At 34.1% G+C, this 20,245-nt stretch overlaps 2 long non-coding RNA genes across 2 annotated transcripts; both read right to left on the reverse strand.

The window, feature by feature from the left end:
* Positions 1–4,386: 4,386 nt before the first annotated feature.
* LOC109123822 (uncharacterized) lies at positions 4,387–6,075 on the reverse strand. Its single transcript, XR_002031690.2, has 2 exons — positions 6,006–6,075; positions 4,387–4,750 (listed from the first exon to the last, which is right to left on the reverse strand). It is a non-coding gene; the product is annotated as an uncharacterized LOC109123822 (long non-coding RNA).
* Positions 6,076–18,403: 12,328 nt separating this feature from the next.
* Positions 18,404–20,137, reverse strand: LOC109123821 (uncharacterized). Its single transcript, XR_002031689.2, has 2 exons — positions 19,993–20,137; positions 18,404–18,764 (listed from the first exon to the last, which is right to left on the reverse strand). It is a non-coding gene; the product is annotated as an uncharacterized LOC109123821 (long non-coding RNA).
* Between the last annotated feature and the right edge of the window lie 108 nt (positions 20,138–20,245).

The following is a 20,245-nucleotide window of genomic DNA, read 5'->3' on the forward strand; positions in this document are numbered from 1 at the left end:
ACCTACCTGGAACTTGTCGGTGTTGTAGAAGAAAAAAGGGAAAGGAAAAAGGTTCAGCACTTCAGGTCATTATCTGCAACCGTTTACACAAAACTTGTTTTTTTTTTTTTGTGAAACTAGTAAGAAATCCATTAAAGGTCAGTTTTTTTTTTAAATACAAAAAAAAAAAGTCAGTTTATGGAAAAATAAATAAATAATTTTAAAATCAGATTGAATGAAGGAAAAGTTAATAATTTTAACAATGTAGATGTAAGATATTAGATCTGAAATATTGAAGGAGGTTTTGAGAAAGAAATTACATTTTTTGTATAAAATGTTATTTAAATTTATTATTTTGAATTTTTTTTATATTATTTTGGTCATAGAAGATGTGTTTTTATTTTTAATTTATTTTCCTAGTTGTTTGATATGATTATTATTGATTTCCATTGAAAATGTTTGCACTTTAATTTTGTTGTTGAGACTTGTTTGACATGGCAGAAGAAAAAATTTTCTCAGTTGTTTCTTGGTTGTTTGGAACCACTTTATTTGGGTATTTATGAACATGTTTGAATTTTTGTTGAAAACTCAAAATAGTAATCAATTGAGACATATTTTGTATAATAAAGAACAATATTTGTTATATATTAGACATATATATGCCAAAAAAACCCACAACTGCCCAGTTTCATAAGAAATTTGAAATTTTAAAAATTTTATCTTATCGTAATGTATCGTAATGTTACTGTATTTATATTGTAATTGTAGTGTATTTTTATTGTACATTTATATTTTTATATAAAAAAACCCACGATTGCCCAGTTTCATACAAAATTTGAAATTTTGAAAATTTTACGTTATCATAATGTATTGTAATGTTATTGTATTTATATTGTAATTGTAGTGTATTTTTATTGTACATTTATATTTTTATATAAAAAATTAATTTTATAGATTTTTTTATACATTTGGATTACCATCAACAACTTTATGTATTGAAATTACAATAATATATTTTTGTTGTCTTTTTATAATTTTGGCTTGTAATGATGCTTTATGATAGGAATACAAAATGATAACCTAGAAACGTTAATTCAGTAAAAAGCAAATTCCATATTTTGTCATTTTGGCATATTATAATATATCGTAATATTAATATATTTTTATTATAACTATATTGCATTTGTATTGTACTTATATTTTATAATTGTCAGGAAAGATGTACTTTTCAATTGGTAAATGAATTTGAGAAATTCAAGGTAAATTGGTTTAATAAAAATATGAGGTCTTCATAAGAATTATCAAATCTATCCATCCTTTTTAGTAATTTTTTTTCCCAACTTACCCTTAAGGGTATAATGGCATTCATATGTGTGAAGGGCAAAGTGTCCCACAAAAAAGGGGAAGCAAGGATGAGTCCCCGCTACCCCACTATCTCAATTATCACAAAACATATGGTACCGGCCTCTCCTGCATATCTTCTGATCCGGAACCAACTTTTCTCATTCACATGGGTTCACCGCCCAACTTTCTCACTCCACTCAATTATTGCACTCCACGATAGAATTTTCTCTCATTATCATGATAATATTCATGGATTGCGACTGGCTGCTGCCAGAATTCTATGGAGGAAAAGAATACAAGTAATTTCTTAATTTTTTTAAAGTTTCTGATTTCCATTTTCAGAAATGGTTTTTATATTAAAAATATTGGTGAATTGAAATTACGTATATCAATTTTTCTTTTTAAAGTGTTTAAAAGTTTATTTTACAATGATTTTAAGAAACGTTTTTATCTCTTTTAACACTTAAAAGATAATTTCGTTTTAAGTGTTAGAAATACTAAAAACGTTTTCTATCATTACTATCAAATGTACTCTTTGTTTTTAAAAAAATTATTTATCAACTATTGCTATAAAAAACACTATTAATGATTTTTTTAATTATTTAAAAGTGTTTTTTAAATTTCAAATACCTAATTTTTCTTCAAAAATATTTTTTGATATAGAACTATTTTTCAAGACACTACTAATGATTTTTTAATTATCTAAAAGTGTTTTCTAAATTTTAAATACCTATTTTTTTGAAAAAAATAAAATAATTTTTGATGTAGAACTGTTTTTAAAAAACCATCTAGTTAAAAGCATAAATAGGACACTGCCATACTGCTAATTATTAGAGCGGCAGATAAACACATTACTTTTGCGGACCAAAAGGAGCTGGATGACATCTATAAAGTTTTGTTGTTGGATTAATATTAGAACGGCCTCCAATTCTAATGTGTTCATATCTATATATTGTTATTCTTGAATTATCACAAATGTATGGTCAAATAATTATGTATAATAAATAAACGAAAAAGTAAGTAAATATTGAATCTTACAAACGGTTGATCGAGGCTAGAGTTTGACTCTATGTCCTTAAGACGAATTTGCCCTGTACTGGTGCTTATGATTTGTTGACAATCATTTCCGAGGATACAATGATCACTTTCTTGTGATACTAGCACTTCAAATCACAAGAAACAACGAATTACTTGATGACTTGAATTCTCTTGAATACCAAGCACTTGGAAGAAAGGAGAAGAAGTGGAGAGAATTGATGATGGAATGAATGAAAAATGCCATGGGGGGCCTATTTATAGGTTTTCTGGTGACTCTTAAAAGAGATGTGTCTTAAATACTTGATATATCCTTTGACACAAGTTGTGTCTATTAGGAAGAGTTGAGTCTAATTGAAATGGTATGTCTTAATTTTCATTCACCTATAAATATCCCAACATATATTATGGTCATCGTCATGTATCTGCATTTTCGTAAATAAATAAATGAAAAGGTTTAACATATTATTTTATTAAAATACATAAAATAATCTAAATGTGTAAATTTCACTCTCCTCGTGTTTAAACTTGAAAGTAATCTGTTTTGTTATAAATGTCCTTTAATATTTTGATTATTTATTTGTAAGTTTTAAAAAAGAAGATTATTTTTTAGTGGTCTAACTTAGGTGCTAACTCGATGTTTGAATGGTCTTGAACAATCATTTGCAATACTTGGATTGAGTTTGGATTAGGTTTTTTCCAAACCAAGTTCAATTTATGAGCTGACTCGGATTGAGGTTCAAACAATCCAAGCCTAATTCAAATCTATGTTTTTATAATATTTATTATGTATACTATCCTATATAATAATATTTATTTTCTTTTTAAATTTTTAAGAAAAAAAAAAATCAAATTATGTTATATTGTATATATTTTTTATTATTTTTTAGAAAGATATATAAACTTATTTTTACTTTTTTTTTTTGTTATTATCTTGCAATTTTGTTCTATTTATTATTTAAATTTTAATATAAATATAATTTTTTTTTAAAGAAATATTATAGATATATTTTAAATTATATAACTTAGTCAACCCAACCAACCTGAACTTGGAGAAATGATATTAGGTTAAGTTTGGGTTGAGTATTCATGTCATAGGTTAAGTTGAACTTGGATTTGTTATTTCTTAATTTGAGTTGGGATTGGATTAGTCATCAACTCACTCAAGTTGCAACCTTATTGTTCTTAAAAGAAAAAAGCAAAGATAGTTTTTTTTTAATAAAAAATTTGTATTTTTTTAAGCTAAAAGAATGTGGAAGGTTAGATTTACAAATTGAGGATTATTTTCAAATAACCCTATATATATAACCTTGTATATTAATAAGAGATTATGACAATAATATTTGTTTGCATTATTTATCTTTTTAATGTGGAATAAATTAGTGATGATAAATCATCTTCGAACCTTTTCTCTTTGCTCATCTCTACTTATTGAATTTATTTAAGTTAATTAATAATTCAATTATTTCTAGTTAAGAAACTAATATATAAAAAAACACACATTGAAAACACCATGGGACGTCGACTTTATAAACGGGTATGTTTAATACTTTGTAGTTATATCATGATTGACATTTTATTTGAACATTTATTTCTCAACTCCATTTCAAGAAGAAGAAAATGTGAAAAAAGAAGAATTTTATATAAATATACTTTTATTTTTATATATAGCATTTTTCTCAAATAATAGACTCAATTCTTGTCTATATTTACAACACAAAAGGAACAAATCCATCTAAAAAGGGAAAGAAAAGAAAAAAGGTCCACATCATCAATCAAGTGATGCCACTTGTATATTTTTCAAATCCATTGTTTATATCATAATCCCATTTTATTTGTACCTTTATAAATAAGTTCCATTCGATTGTAACATCGTTGACTAAGCACACATATTCAATGATCGGAATTCCTTGTTTAGACACGGCTTAGGTGCCATAACATTTTCTTAAAAAGAAAAGGTTTTTGGTTGATGATGGAGTAGTTCCTGAATTGGGAATAGATCATGGGAAAAGAAGAAACACAACATGCTTTCTTATGGAGACTGACCTAAGTCAGCTCTATTATTAATCAAGCAAACTCGTAATACATAGTACTTCTGGACTATATATATATAATCCAACACTTAGAAACCACAAAGTCCAAATCAACCCATACATATGTCGCATGCGCCCAAGCTATATTATTCTTCTACCCCAAGCCACAGCCACTCCTTCATCCTATATATATAGTACCAGTTTATCTTTTCATTTTCAAGGGCTTGGTGGGCTACATCCTCGTTTTTTCTTGGAACACGGAGTTGGTTTTGGTTTGAGATAGCAGTTTCTGTAAGGTTTTCCACGTCCACAGTTGGAGCCTGCTGTAATGCCCACCTTATGATCAGTACTCATCATTTCTGCAAGATCCATGTAAGATATCATCAACACAAACAACATCGAGACAATATTTATACTAACAGCAAAAAAACAAAAAAAACAAAAAAACTTCTTTTATATTAGAAAAGATGGAAGTGAAAGGATTTTTCTTATCCAATTTTTATTTCCCTATATAACTTATATATGACAAAGAGGAAAAGCAACAGCTCATGCATGATTAGGATTGGCAACGGGGCAGGTTTGGGCAGGGCCACTCCTACCCCATTCCCATCCCAATTATATAAATCTATTTCCCATCCCCGTCCCATACCCGGGGCGGGGCGAGTTAATGGGATCCCATCCCCATACCTCTCGGGGCAGGGCGGGGTCGGGTGCTGGCCCATGCTATTGGGACCATCAGCAGCATCTTCCAATTCTGAAACAATTTCAGAATCTCGACGGCCTCCGTCGACACATCGGAGTACTTGATGTTGGTACAGTGGTTGCCATCGTCTCGAACCACGCGGCTCAGGTGAAGGATCACCAGCGTGAGGACGGTGCTGATGGACATGAAGCACATGAACCTAATGTAAGTACCGTCGTTCACGGACGCAGCCTCGCTCCGATTGTAGTTCAGAATGAAGGGGATGAGCCCGTCGATGATGCCCCCCATATTGAAGATGCTCCAAAACAGCGATATGTATGAACCCTTCCTCCCTGACGGGGGATATGACATCATGATAGCTCCCTGCCCCACCTAGAGCAGTCCTGTTCCGATTCCGAGGATGGCGTCGACAACAATGGCGAAGCCCTAGTGCTGGTAGTGGTTGTAGTAAAGGAAAGAGTCGGCGTAGAGGACTAGGTTGAGCAATTGACTCTTCATTTTCCCCAAACCCCATTTCTCTTCTTACTCATTAGATTAGATCAGATTCAAACCCAGAGTCTATTGGTAATTATAATTTTTGGACGGGGCGGGGTGGGTAACTACAAACCCATACCCGCCCCGAGCTTGATTCAGGTTTCACAAAACTATCCCATACCCGATTAATTTATCCCAATACCCGTCCCAATAGGGGCGGGGTGGGGCGGGTGACCCGATTGACCTGTGAAATTGTCATTTCTATGCATGATTGTGTATTCCTATATACATATATAATAATATTTTCCAAAAAAAGAAATGAAATAATCAAAATATAGGTTGTTGATTTACATTTTATTCAAGGCAATGTAAGTAACGATCATATGTACAGCTAGCCAGTTTCATGAATATAAAATGGATGTAGAAAAAGAAATTACCATTTTGAACCAACTCTCGAGCACTAACGCAAGAGGCAAAGAGAAGGGCTGAAATGAAGAGAAAACATACTGTTGGAAATCAAGCCAGCATCCTCTGTTTACTTCCCTAATTAGTGTAATGTACAGCCTTTATTATAATTGATTTAGGAGTAATTCTAGCAAGGTAGTTTATTCACTTTCCATGTAAGAGTAGTTTATTCACTTTCCATGTAAGAGTAGTTTATTCACTTCCCATGTAAGAGTTTATTCACTTTCCATGTAAGGGAAATTCCATTCCGGAATTGTCTCATATCTGTAGGCTATTTATTTATGCTTTCATTCATTAGAAAAAAAAAATTATAGAATGAATTGAGGTGTTCCTCCATAGTTTGTCTTCAAATTCTTCATATTTTTCTTCAAATTCTTCATGGTATCAGAGCAGGTTTAATCCTGTCTCATCGTCTTCATCTTTAGTTCGTTTTTTTTTTTTTTTACTCAATTCTATTCTTCTAATTTATGCCTAAATACGCCACAACATGAAGCTAGCCCTTTTAATAAGGAGCAAATGGAGATGCTTCAGAAACTACTGTCTCCTCTTTTGTCAGTACAGTCACAAACTGGCTCATCTTCCAACCAGGTCATTGGTTCCGGAACCTTGGCTCACAAAGGTAATTTTTTGAGTGCCTTCACTGCTGGTAAGAAACGTAAAAAACCTTGGATAGTGGACTCAGGAGCATCTGATCATATGACGGGAGATGCGACAATTTTTGATACATATAGCTCATGTCCAAATGATTTAACAGTCCGAATAGCAGATGGTTCACTATCAAAGGTTGCCGGAACAGGTTCAGTTGTGCTATCAAGGGATCTTACTCTCAACTCTGTTCTCCTTGTTCCTAACTTGGACTGTAATCTATTGTCAATTAGTAAACTCACTAAGGAAAAGAGGTGTATTACTAATTTTTCCTCCACTCACTGTGAATTTCAGGATTTGGATTTGGGGAAGACGATTGGCAATGCTGAGGAATGCTCTGGACTCTACATCCTTAAGGAGCGCCACGATCCACAAGAACAACCTCAAATGACAGTTGGTAGTAATTCTTTTTCGGTTTCATGTCAAAATAACGATAGTGCAATTAGGTTGTGGCACTATCGCTTAGGTCATCCAAATGTTATGTATCTCAAGCATTTATTTCCTTCATTATTTAATAAAAATCCAAAATCCTTTGAGTGTGAAATCTGTCAATTATCAAAGCAAGTCCGGTCTCATTTTCCCATTCAACCCTATAAAGAGTCTAGTCCATTCTCAATGATTCATAGCGATATTTGGGGTCCGTCAAGAATAAAAAATGTAACTGGTACTAGGTGGTTTGTCTCATTCATAGATGATCACACTAGATTAACTTGGGTATTCCTCATGAAAGAAAAATCTGAAACGAGTCAAATTTTCAAAAATTTTAAAAATATGATTCAGACCCAATTCTAGTCAAAAATACAAATTCTAAAGTCTGATAATGCTAGGGATTATTTCAACTCCATTCTAGGAGAATTTCTAACACAAGAAGGGATAGTTCACTTAAGTTCATGTGTTGATACCCCACAACAAAACGGAATCGCTGAAAGGAAAAATAGGCATTTGTTAGAGGTGGCTAGATCACTAATGTTCTCCATAAATGTTCCAAAATTATTCTGGGGGCAAGCTGTCCTTACGGCAGCCTACCTCATCAATAGGATGCCGTCTAGGGTACTAAAATTCCAAACACCTTGTCAAACACTCCTAAAATCCTTTCCGACTACTCGTCTCATCTCCACCGTCCCACCCAAAATTTTCGGGTGCTCTGTCTTTGTTCATATCAATCAACAACATAGAAGTAAACTTGATCCTAGGTCACTCAAGTGCATCTTTCTTGGGTATTCTTCAAATCAAAAAGGGTATAAGTGTTACTCTCCGGTCACAAGAAAATTCTACAATTCAATGGATGTCACATTTTTTGAAACCCAGCCTTACTATCCCAAAAACGATATTCAGGGGGAGAATTCAACTCAGGAATATCAATTTTGGGATCTTGAGTCATTCAGTGAGTCACCCATCACCACTGAAAATCACATCCCTCCAGAGTCATTTAATCAACCCGAGTCCATTGTTGACTTGTGGGATAAGGAGCACATCCAAGAGGAAACGGAGGAAAGAGCACTTTCTCAACAAACCCATGAGGCAGAACCGGGTCCTAATCCAAGCAAACTTCCAGGTAACAACGCTCCTGATCGTACTGTTGATTCCGAGTTAGAAAATGATATTCTTAATATGCCCATAGCTTGGAGGAAAGGAGTTAGATCATGCACTCAGCATCCCATTGGAAATTTTATTTCTTATGATAAGCTATCACCTACGTTTCGTGCATTCACTTCTAGCATCACAGATATACAAGTTCCTCAGAATATTCAGGAAGCTTTCAAGTATCCTAAGTGGAAGGCGGCAGTCAATGAGGAAGTTCGGGCGCTGGAAAAGAATGGTACGTGGGAAATTACTGACCTCCCAAGAGGTAAGAAACCAGTTGGGTGTAAGTGGGTTTTCACAGTAAAGTACAAGGCAGATGGTAATGTGGACAGGTATAAGGCTCGGTTGGTCGCCAAAGGATTCACCCAATCCTATGGCATTGACTATCAAGAAACTTTTGCTCCAGTTGCCAAGCTCAATACTGTTCGTGTACTTTTATCCTTGGCAGCTAATCTCGATTGGTCGCTTCACCAACTTGATGTGAAGAATGCCTTCCTCAATGGTGACTTAGAGGAAGAAGTTTACATGGACATTCCTGCTGGACTTGAGACGACATCAAATTTCAACAAGGTTTGCAGACTCCGAAAATCCTTGTATGGTCTCAAACAATCTCCCAGGGCCTGGTTTGAACGGTTCACTAAGGTAGTGAAAGGGTACGGATTCGTTCAATGTCAATCCGATCACACATTATTTGTGAAACACTTCCCAAAAGGGAAACTAGCAATTATCATTGTATATGTGGACGACATAATTTTGACAGGTGATCATGAAGAGAAAATTGACTTACTTAAAAAATTACTGACAAAGGAATTTGAGATCAAGGATCTTGGAAACCTCAAGTACTTTCTCGGAATGGAGATTGCTAGGTCAAAGAAAGGTATAGCAGTCTCACAACGCAAATACGTTCTGGACTTATTGAATGAAACAGGAATGCTAGGATGCAAGCCGGCAGAAACACCTATGGATACAACTATCAAACTGGAAGAAAGTGATGGAAGTGCGCCAGTTGATAAAGGAAGATATCAACGTCTTGTGGGGAAACTCATCTATCTTTCTCATACAAGGCCAGACATCGGCTTCTCCGTTAGTGTGGTAAGTCAATTCATGAATAATCCAACCGAAAAATACATGACTGCTGTGATCAGAATATTGAGATACCTCAAGATGACACCGGGAAAGGGTCTCTTCTTTCAAAGAACAACAAAGAAAGAGATTGAGATTTTTTCAGATGCAGATTGGGCAGGTTCAGTGACTGATCGGAGATCAACTTCAGGCTATTGTTCATTTGTCTGGGGGAACTTGGTTACATGGCGAAGCAAGAAACAGTCAGTGGTAGCCCGTAGCAGTGCTGAGGCAGAATTTCGTGCTATGGCACAAGGTATCTGCGAGGGAATCTGGTTGAACAGGCTGTTAGAAGAATTACGGGTTCCATTGAAGCATCCCATGGTGTTATACTGCGACAATCAAGCTGCCATCAGTATCGCTAAGAATCCGGTTCATCATGATCGAACTAAGCACGTGGAGATAGATCGACACTTTATCAAGGAAAAGATTGAAAAAGGAGTTTTCAAAGTCAGCTACACTCCGACAAACTGTCAAACGGCTGACATTCTCACAAAAGCTCTTGCTCGAGTTAACTTCGAAGATCTGACAGAAAAACTTGGAATGATCAACATCTACAACGCGGCTTGAGGGGGAGTGTTGGAAATCAAGCCAGCATCCTCTGTTTACTTCCCTAATTAGTGTAATGTACAGCCTTTATTATAATTGATTTAGGAGTAATTCTAGCAAGGTAGTTTATTCACTTTCCATGTAAGAGTAGTTTATTCACTTTCCATGTAAGAGTAGTTTATTCACTTCCCATGTAAGAGTTTATTCACTTTCCATGTAAGGGAAATTCCATTCCGGAATTGTCTCATATCTGTAGGCTATTTATTTATGCTTTCATTCATTAGAAAAAAAAAATTATAGAATGAATTGAGGTGTTCCTCCATAGTTTGTCTTCAAATTCTTCATATTTTTCTTCAAATTCTTCACATACAAGGAAAGCCCTCATGGTGATGGGAGATTGGAGTAGGGTGTGATAAACTTTCTCCCCCGCTACCCTTATTTATAATGGCATTCATACGTGTGAAGTGTGAATGGGGAAGTGTGAAGGGCAAAGTGTCCCACAAAAAGGGAAAAGCAAGGATGAGTCCCCGCTACCCCACTATCTCAATTATCACAAAACATATGGTACCTCTCCTGCATATCTTTTGATTCGAAACCAACTTTTCTCATGCACATGGGTTCACTGCCATCTCATGCGCCCAACTTTCTCACTCCACTCAATTATTGCACTCCACGATAGAATTTTCTCTCATTATCATGATAATATTCATGGATTGCAACTGGTTGCTGCCAGAATTCTATGGAGGAAAAGAATACAAGCAATTTTTTAATTTTTTAAAGTTTCTGATTTCCATTTTCTAAAATGGTTTTTATATTAAAAATATTGGTGAATTGAAAGTACGTCTATCAAATTTTCTTTTTAAAGTGTTTAAAAGTTGTTTTACAAAGATTTTAAAAAGCGTTTTTATACCTTCCAACACTTAAAAGATAATTTTTTTTAAGTATATTTTTTAAGTGTTAGAAAAACTAAAAATGTTTCCTATTATTATTATCAAATGTACTCTTTGTTTTTAAAAAAATTGTAAATCAACTATTGCTATAAAAAACACTATTAATGATTTTTTTAACTATTTAAAAGTGTTTTCTAAATTTCAAATACCTAATTTTTCTTCAAAAATATTTTCTGATATAGAACTATTTTTCAAGACACAATTAATGATTTTTTAATTATTTAAAAGTGTTTTCTAAATTTGAAATACCTATTTTTTTGATTTTTTTTTTTTTTTTGATGTAGAACAATTTAAAAAAAAATAATTTAGTTAAAAGCATAAATGGGACACTGCCATACTGCTAATTATTAGAGCGGCAGATAAACACATTACTTTTGCGGATCACAAGGAGCTGGATGACATCCATAAAGTTTTGTTGTTGGATTAATATTAGAACTGCCTCCAATTCTAATGTGTTCATATCTATATATTGTTATTCTTGAATTATCACAAATGTATGGTCAAATAATTATGTATAATAAATAAACGAGAAGATCAGTAAATATTGAATCTTACAAATGGTTGATTGAGGCTAGAGCTTGACTCTATGTCCTTAAGACGAATTTGCCCCGCACTGGTGCTTACGGTTTGTTGACAATTGTCTCCCAGAATACAACGATCACTTTCTTGTGATAGTAGTACTCCAAATCACAAGAAACAACGAATCACTTGATGACTTGAACTCTCTTGAATACCAAACACTTGGAAGAAAGAAGAAGAAGTGGAGAGAATTGATGATGGAATGAATGAGAAATGCCATGGGGGGCCCTATTTATAGGTTTTCTGGTGACTCTTAGAAGAGATGTGTCTTAAATACTTGACATATCTTTTGACACAAGTTGTGTCCATTAGGAAGAGTTGAGTCTAATTGAAACAGTATGTCTTAATTTCCATTCACCTATAAATATCCCAACAATCCCCCACATGAATGGAAATTGACTTAAAAAAAGCAAATGGAAAACTAATTAAACAATCAAGATAGTACAAAATTGGAAAGTGATTGCATCAGGATAGGTAGTTTGTGGCTTTGAACCTTCCTTAGCGAAATACTATCGGATTTACTAGCTAATCATTGAATGTGATGTCTTGAACTGTTCAGCTATTGATGTAAATCAAGACAATAGTATTCACACAATTCCTTTCTGGATCACCATTGATTCTCACGGTTGTGTTCATTTTGGCCTTGAACAATTCCCTGTTTCATGAGTGCTTTAGAGAATTTTAGCCTTAAAAATTCTCATAGAAACGACCCCATTTCACACTCACATAGGTGATTCCTATGGCGAGTTTTCTACCATACTCCACTTGAACTCTTTCAAATTATTAGAATCATTAAAAGCATAGCTTATCCTAGACACATCTTGTATAGCACTAGTTCACCATAGGAATGGGTAGGAATTTATTTTTCCCTAGTGTTCTTCACAAAGTATTTCATAATTTAGTTGTCCTCATTGAACCTAGATCTTGGGATCTCCAATCAACTAGGTTGGGTTTCCATTATGAAACTCTTTAGTGATAGGCCTTAATCCCATTTCTCTCGATGAGCAGTTTACTTGATCTCTAGACAATCCTTTAGTTAGTGGATCCGCCAGGTTGTCCTTTGACTTAACATAATCAATGGAAATAATTCCATTTGCAAGTAACTACCTTACAGTATTATGTCTATGACGGATGTGTCGAGACTTACCATTGTACATGCTACTTTGTGCCCTTCTAATTGTTGATTGGCTATCACAATGTATACATATTGCAGGCACTGGTTTTGGCCAGCATGGAATGTCTTTTAGAAAATTATGAAGCCATTCTACTTCTTCTCTTGTTCTATCTAAAGCAATAAATTCAGATTCCATCGTTGATCTTGCAATACATGTTTGTTTAGATGACTTCCATAATATTGTAGTGCCACCAATTGTGAGTACATATCCACTTGTGGACTTTGAGTCCTTCGTATCAGATATCCAATTTGCATCACTATATCCTTCTAGTACGACTGTATACCTTAAATAATGAAGTCTATAGTTTAGGGTGTATCTTAGATATCTAAGAACCCTAACCAATGCCTTCCAATGGTCTTTCCCGGATTATTAGTGAACCTACTTAGTTTATTAACTGCGTAGGCTATGTCTAGACATGTGCAGTTCATGACATACATTAAACTACCAATGATACAAGAATATTCCAACTAGTCAATTGCATGTTGGACCATTATTTTTAGCTAAATGTAGATTTAAATCTATTGGTGTCTTAATTGGACTATCATCATATTGGTTAAACGGTTTAAGAATTTTCTCAATGTAATGACATTGAGATAATATTAGTCCACTAGATGTCTTGGCTATTTTTATACCTAAGATCACGTCTACGACACCCATGTCTTTCCTATCAAAATAATTGGTCAGCATTTTCTTGGTAGCTTTAATAACATCATTATTGCTACCAATAATTAATATATCATCCACGTACAGGCACAGAATGACATACTCACTTTGTGTATTCTTTGTAAATACACATTTATCACATTCATTAATTTTAAAATCATTTGACAACATTACTTTGTCAAATTTCTCATGCCATTGTTTTGGTGCTTGTTTTAGCCCATATAGGGACTTTATCAGCTTATACACTTTCTTTTCTTGTCCAAGAGCAACAAACTCTTCAGGTTGTTCCATATATATTTCTTCTTCTAACTTGCCATTTAAAAAGATTGTCTTAACATCCATTTGATGAATTTCCAAATTATGCAATGTTGCGATTGCAATTAACACTCTAATAGATGTTATTCTCATAACTGGTGAATATGTATCAAAGAAATCAAGGCCTTCCTTTTGTTTAAATCCTTTGGCTACCAATCTAGCCTTGTACTTATCTATTGTTCCATCAGGCTTCATTTTTTTCTTGAAGATCCATTTTCAACCCAAAGGTTTATTTTCTGGTGGTAAATCCACCAATTTCCATGTGTGGTTATGCATGATGGATTCAATTTCACTATTGATAGCCTCTTTCCAAAATAGGGCTTCTGGTGTTGACATTGCTTCTTTGAATGTCTTGGGTTCATTATCTAACATGTAAGTTAGATAATCTGAGCTAAAAGACTTTGTCTTCTTGGCTCTCTTACTGTGTTTTGGTTCTTCTTCATTTTGATGATTACCATTTGCAGTATCATATGTTCTCTTATTTGAACTTACTTCTTGCTTTTCTTTACAAGAAAAAATATTCTAAAAAAATTACGCATTCCTAGACTTAATAATTGTATCTTCATGTATATTAGGAATGCCAGACTTATGTACAAGAAAACGATATGCACTACTATTGTTTGCATATCCAATAAATATACAATCAATAGTTTTAGGCCCAATCTTAACTTGTTTAGGTTTTGGCACTCCTACTTTAGCCAAACACCCCCACACTTTCAAATATTTGTAAGAGGGTTTGTGACCCTTCCATAACTCATATGAAGTTACATCCTTATTCTTGTGTGGTATCTTGTTAAGAATGTGGTTTGCAGAAAGAATTGGTTCTCCCCATAAGTTTTGGGGTAGACCCGAACTTATCAACATAACATTCATCATTTCCTTTAATGTACGGTTCTTGTGCTCAGCAACACCGTTCGATTGAGGTGAATAAGGTGCAGTAGTTTGGTGGATTATTCCATGTTCAAAACAAAATTCTCCAAAAGGAGCTTCATACTATCCACCTCTATCACTTCTTATTGCCTTAATCTTTCTACTAAGTTGATTTGCAACCTCATTCTTGTAGTGTTTAAACACATCTAAGGCCTTATCTTTGCTTCTTAGTAAATACACATAGCAATATCTTGTACAATAATCTATAAAGGTAATAAAATACATTTTCCCTCATCTTGTTTGTACAAACTTTAAGTCACAGATATCACTATGAATTATATCTAGAGGTTCTGTGTTCCTTTCAATTGAATGAAACGGTGGCTTAGCCATCTTGGTTTCCACACACACTTCACATTTATGTTTAAAATCAATGCTAAAAGAAGGTAACAAATTTATGTTAATCAACATTTTTAAAGTTTTATTGTTAACATGTCCTAACCTATCATGCCACAATGTAAAAGACTCAATCATGTAAACAGAAGTACTTGCTTTATTATTATTGAAATCACGCTTAATAGTCATTACATTCATCTTAAACAGGTCATTTGTCATATACCATTTGCCCACATACGTCCCATTTTTCATGAATACAAATTTTTCAAACTCGAAAACTAACTTGAACCCATTTTTGCTAAGCATAGAACCAGAAAAAAAGATTCCTGCAAATATCAGGCACATGTAGCACATTCGTGAGAACAAGTTCTTTTCCAGAAGTCATCTTTAGCACCACTTTTCCAATTCCCACAACCTTAGATGTGGCAGAATTTCCCATGATCAAATTTCTACCATTGACTGGTACATATGTAGAGAACATGTTTCTTTCTCTACAAACATGACGAGTGACACCCATGCCAACCCACCATTTGTTTACGTTATCGACCATGTTGACTTCAAACAGTACCAATGCAGAAAGCATGTTTGCCAACTCCTCTTCCTCAGTCACATGTGCTTTATTTTCCTTGCTTTGTCCTTTCAAGCGACAATCCTTGGCCCTATGGCCTTGCTTATTGCAAATGTAACACTTCCCAAGAAACTTCTTGTATTTGTTCTTCCCTTGACTTAGACTTTCACCAAAGTGTTTTCTCTTTTTATTAGCCTTTGGTTCCACCAAGTTTGCCTTGGACTCCATGGGATGTTTTCCCACTTTCTTCTCAGAGACACAATTATCTTCCTCAATTTTTAGTCTCACAATCAAGTCCTCAAGCCCCATTTCCTTACGCATGACCATAATATATTTTGTAATTCATGCAAAATTATTTGAAGCTCTTGGACTTGGCTTGTCACTGTCTTGGAGTCAACCATTTTGTAATCTAGAAATCTACCAACTATGGATTTTTTCATGCCAACATCTTCAGTCTTGTATTTCTTCTCCAAAGACTCCCATAGCTCCTTGGATGTCTTCACTTGACTATACACATTATACATTGTTTTGTCAAGTCCATTGAGGATGTAATTTTTGCATAGAAAATCTGAATGTTTCCATGCTTCAACTACTGCCACAATTTTCTTGTTAGTCTCTCCCTCCTTTAAGGTAGGTGCATCTTCATGCAACACTTTGGCCAAGTTAAGTGTTGTGAGATAAAACAACATCTTTTGTTGCCACCGCTTGAAGTCCAACCCAGTGAATTTCTCTGGTTTCTCACCATGGGTAGTAGTAGGTGTGACAACAGGAGTATCAATAATATTTGTAAAGACCATGTTATTAACTGTATTAAAAACACAGATATAAGCAAAAGATTAAAAAAAAATTGTCTTAAGATTGTTATTCTTGAATTATCACAAATGTATGGTCAAATAATTATGTATAATAAATAAACAAGAAGGTAAGTAAATATTGAATCTTACAAACGGTTGATCGAGGCTAGAATTTGACTTTATGTCCTTAAGATGAATTTGCCCTGCACTGGTACTTACGATTTGTTGACAATCGTCTCCTAGGATACAACGATCACTTTCTTGTGATAGTAGCACTCCAGATCATAAGAAACGGTGAATCACTTGATGACTTGAACTCTCTTGAATACATAACACTTGGAAGAAATGAGAAGAAGTGGAGAGAATTGATGGTGGAATGAATGAGAAATGCCATGGGGGGGGGGCTATTTATAGGTTTTCTGGTGACTCTTAGAAGAGATGTGTCTTAAATACTTGATATATCTTTTGACACAAGTTGTGTCCATTAGGAAGAGTTGAGTCCAATTGAAATGGTATGTCTTAATTTTCATTCACCTATAAATATCCCAACATATATTATGGTCATCGTCATGTATCTGCATTTTCATAAATAAATAAATGAAAAGGTTTAACATATTATTTGATTAAAATATATAAAATAATCTAAATGTATAAATCTCACTCTCCTCGTGTTTAAACTTGAAAAGCAATCTGTTTTTTTTTATAAATGTCCTTTAATATTTTGATTATTTATTTGTAAGTTTTAAAAAAGAATATTATTTTTTAGTGGTCTAACTTAGGTGCTAACTCGATGTTTGAATGGTCTTGAACAATCATTTGCAATACTTGGATTGAGTTTGGATTAGGCTTTTTCCAAACCAAGTTCAATTTATGAGTTGACTCGGATTAAGGTTCAAACAATTCAAGCCTAATTCAAACCTATGTTTTTGTAATATTTATTATGTATACTATCCTATATAATAATATTTATTTTCTTTTTAAATTTTTAAGAAAAAAATATCAAATTATGTTATATCATATATATTTTTTTATTTTTTAGAAAGATATATAAACTTATTTTTACTTTTTTTGTTATTATCTTGCAATTTTGTTCTATTTATTACTTAAATTTTAATATAAATATATAATTTTTTTTTTAAGAAACATTATAGATAGATTTTAAATTATATAACTTAGTCAACCCGACCAACCTGAACTTGGAGAAATGATATTAGGTTAAGTTTGGGTTGAGTATTCATGTCAAAGGTTAAGTTGAACTTAGATTTATCGTTTCTTAATTTGAGTTGGGATTGGATTAGTCATCAACTCATCCAAGTTGCAACCTTATTGTTCTTAAAAGAAAAAAGCAAAGATATATATTTTTTTTAATAAAAAATTTGTATTTTTTTAAGCTAAAAGAATGTGGAAGGTTAGATTTACAAATTGAGGATTATTTTCAAATAACCCTATATATATAACCTTGTATATTAATAAGAGATTATGACAATAATATTTGTTTGCATTATTTATCTTTTTAGTGTGGAATAAATTAGTGATGATAAATCATCTTCAAACCTTTTCTCTTTGCTCATCTCTACTCATTGAATTTATTTAAGTTAATTAATAATTCAATTGTTTCTAGTTAAGAAACTAATATATAAAAAAAACACATTGAAAACACCATGCGACGTCGACTTTATAAACGGGTATGTTTAATACTTTGTAGTTATATCGTGATTGACATTTTATTTGAATATTTATTTCTCAACTCCATTTCAAGAAGAAGAAAATGTGAAAAAGAAGAATTTTATATAAATATACGTACTTTTATTTTTATATATAGCATTTTTCTCAAATAATAGACTCAATTCTTGTCTATATTTACAACACAAAAGGGAACAAATCCATCTAAAAAGGGTCAACGTCATCAATCAAGTGATGCCACTTATATATTTTTCAGATCCATTGTTTATATCATAATCCCATTTTATTTGTACCTTTATAAATAAGTTCCATTCGATTATAACATCGTTGACTAAGCACACATATTCAATGATCGGAATTCCTTGTTTAGACACGGCTTAGGTGCCATAACATTTTCTTAAAAAGAAAAGGTTTTTGGTTGATGATGGAGTAGTTCCTGAATTGGGAATAGATCATGAGAAAAGAAGAAACACAACATGCTTTCTTATGGAGACTGACCTAAGTCAGCTCTATTATTAATCAAGCAAACTCGTAATACATAGTACTTCTGGACTATATATATATATAATCCAACACTTAGAAACCACAGTCCAAATCAACCCATACATATGTCACATGCGCCCAAGCTATATTATTCTACCCCAAGCCACAGCCACTCCTTCATCCTATATATATAGTACCAGTTTATCTTTTCATTTTCAAGGGCTTGGTGGGCTACATCCTCGATTTTTCTTGGAACACGGAGTTGGTTTTGGTTTGGGATTGCAGTTTCTGTAAGCTTTTCCAGGTTCACAGTTGGAGCCTGCTGTAATGCCCACCTTATGATCAGTACTCATCATTTCTGCAAGATCCATGTAAGATATCATCAACACAAACAACATCGAGACAATATTTATACTAACAGCAAAAAAAACAAAAACAAAAAAAAACTTCTTTTATATTAGAAAAGATGGAAGTGAAAGGATTTTTCTTATCCAATTTTTATTTATAGCTATATAACTTATATATGACAAAGAGGAAAAACAGCAGCTCATGCATGATTAGGATTGGCAACGGGGCGGGTTTGGGCAGGGCCACCCCTACCCCATTCCCGTCCCAATTATATAAATCTATTTCCCATCCCCGTCCCATACCCGGGGCAGGGCAGGTTAATGGGATCCCATCCCTATATCTCTCGGGGCAGGGCGGGGTCGGGTGCTAGCCCATGCCGTCGGGACCATCAACAGCATCTTCCAATTCCGAAACAGTTTCAAAATCTCGACGGCCTCTGTCAACACATCGGAGTACTTGATGTTGGTACAGTGGCTGCCGTTGTCTCGAACCACGCGGCTCGGGTGCAGGATCGCCAGCGTGAGGACGGTGTTGACGGACATGAAGCACATGAACCTAATGTAAGTACCGTCGTTCACGGACGCAGCCTCGCTCCGGTTGTAGTTCAGAATGAAGGGGATGAGCCCGCCGATGATGCCCCCCATATTGAAGATGCTCCAGAACAGCGATATGTATGAAGCCTTCCTCCCAGACGGGGGGGTATGACGTCATGATAGCTCCCTGCCCCGCCTAGAGCAGTCCTGTTCCGATTCCAAGAATGGCGTCAGCGACAATGGCGAAGCCTTGGTGTTGGTAGTGGTTGTAGTAAAGGAAAGAGTCGGCGTAGAGGACTAGGTTGAGCAATTGACTCTTCATCTTCCCCAAACCCCATTTCTCTTCTTACTCATTAAATCATATTAAATTCAAACCCAGAGTCTATTGGTAATTATAATTTTTGGGCGGGGCGGGTAACTATAAACCCATACCTGCCCCAAGCTCGATTCAGGTTTCACAAAATTATCCCATACCCGTTCCAATAGGGGCGGGGTGGGGCGGGTGACCCGATTGACCTGTGAAATTGTCATTCCTATGCATGATTGTGTATTCCTATATACATACATACTAATATTTTCCAAAAAAAGAAATGAAATAATCAAAATATAGGTCGTTGATTTACATCCAAGAAAATATTAATGATATGGACTGAAATTTTATTAATAGAAACTTAAATATAAAATGGATGTAGAAAAGGAAATTACCATTTTGAACCAACTCTCGAGCGCTAAGTACGCAAGAGGGAAAGAGAAGGACTGAAATCAAGAGAGAGCATACAAGGATAGCCTTCATGGTGATGGGAGATTGAAGTAGGCTATGCTAAACTTTCTCCCCTGCTGCCCTTATTTATAATAATGGGATTCGCATGTGTAGATCGGGAAAAAGATATGGCAATTTTTATTTATTTAAAAGTATGAAGGACAAGGTGTCCCACAAAAAAACAAAGCAAGGATGACT

Source organism: Vitis vinifera, chromosome 14, assembly GCF_030704535.1.
Source record: "Vitis vinifera cultivar Pinot Noir 40024 chromosome 14, ASM3070453v1".
In the NCBI taxonomy this organism is placed as follows: Eukaryota; Viridiplantae; Streptophyta; class Magnoliopsida; order Vitales; family Vitaceae; genus Vitis; species Vitis vinifera.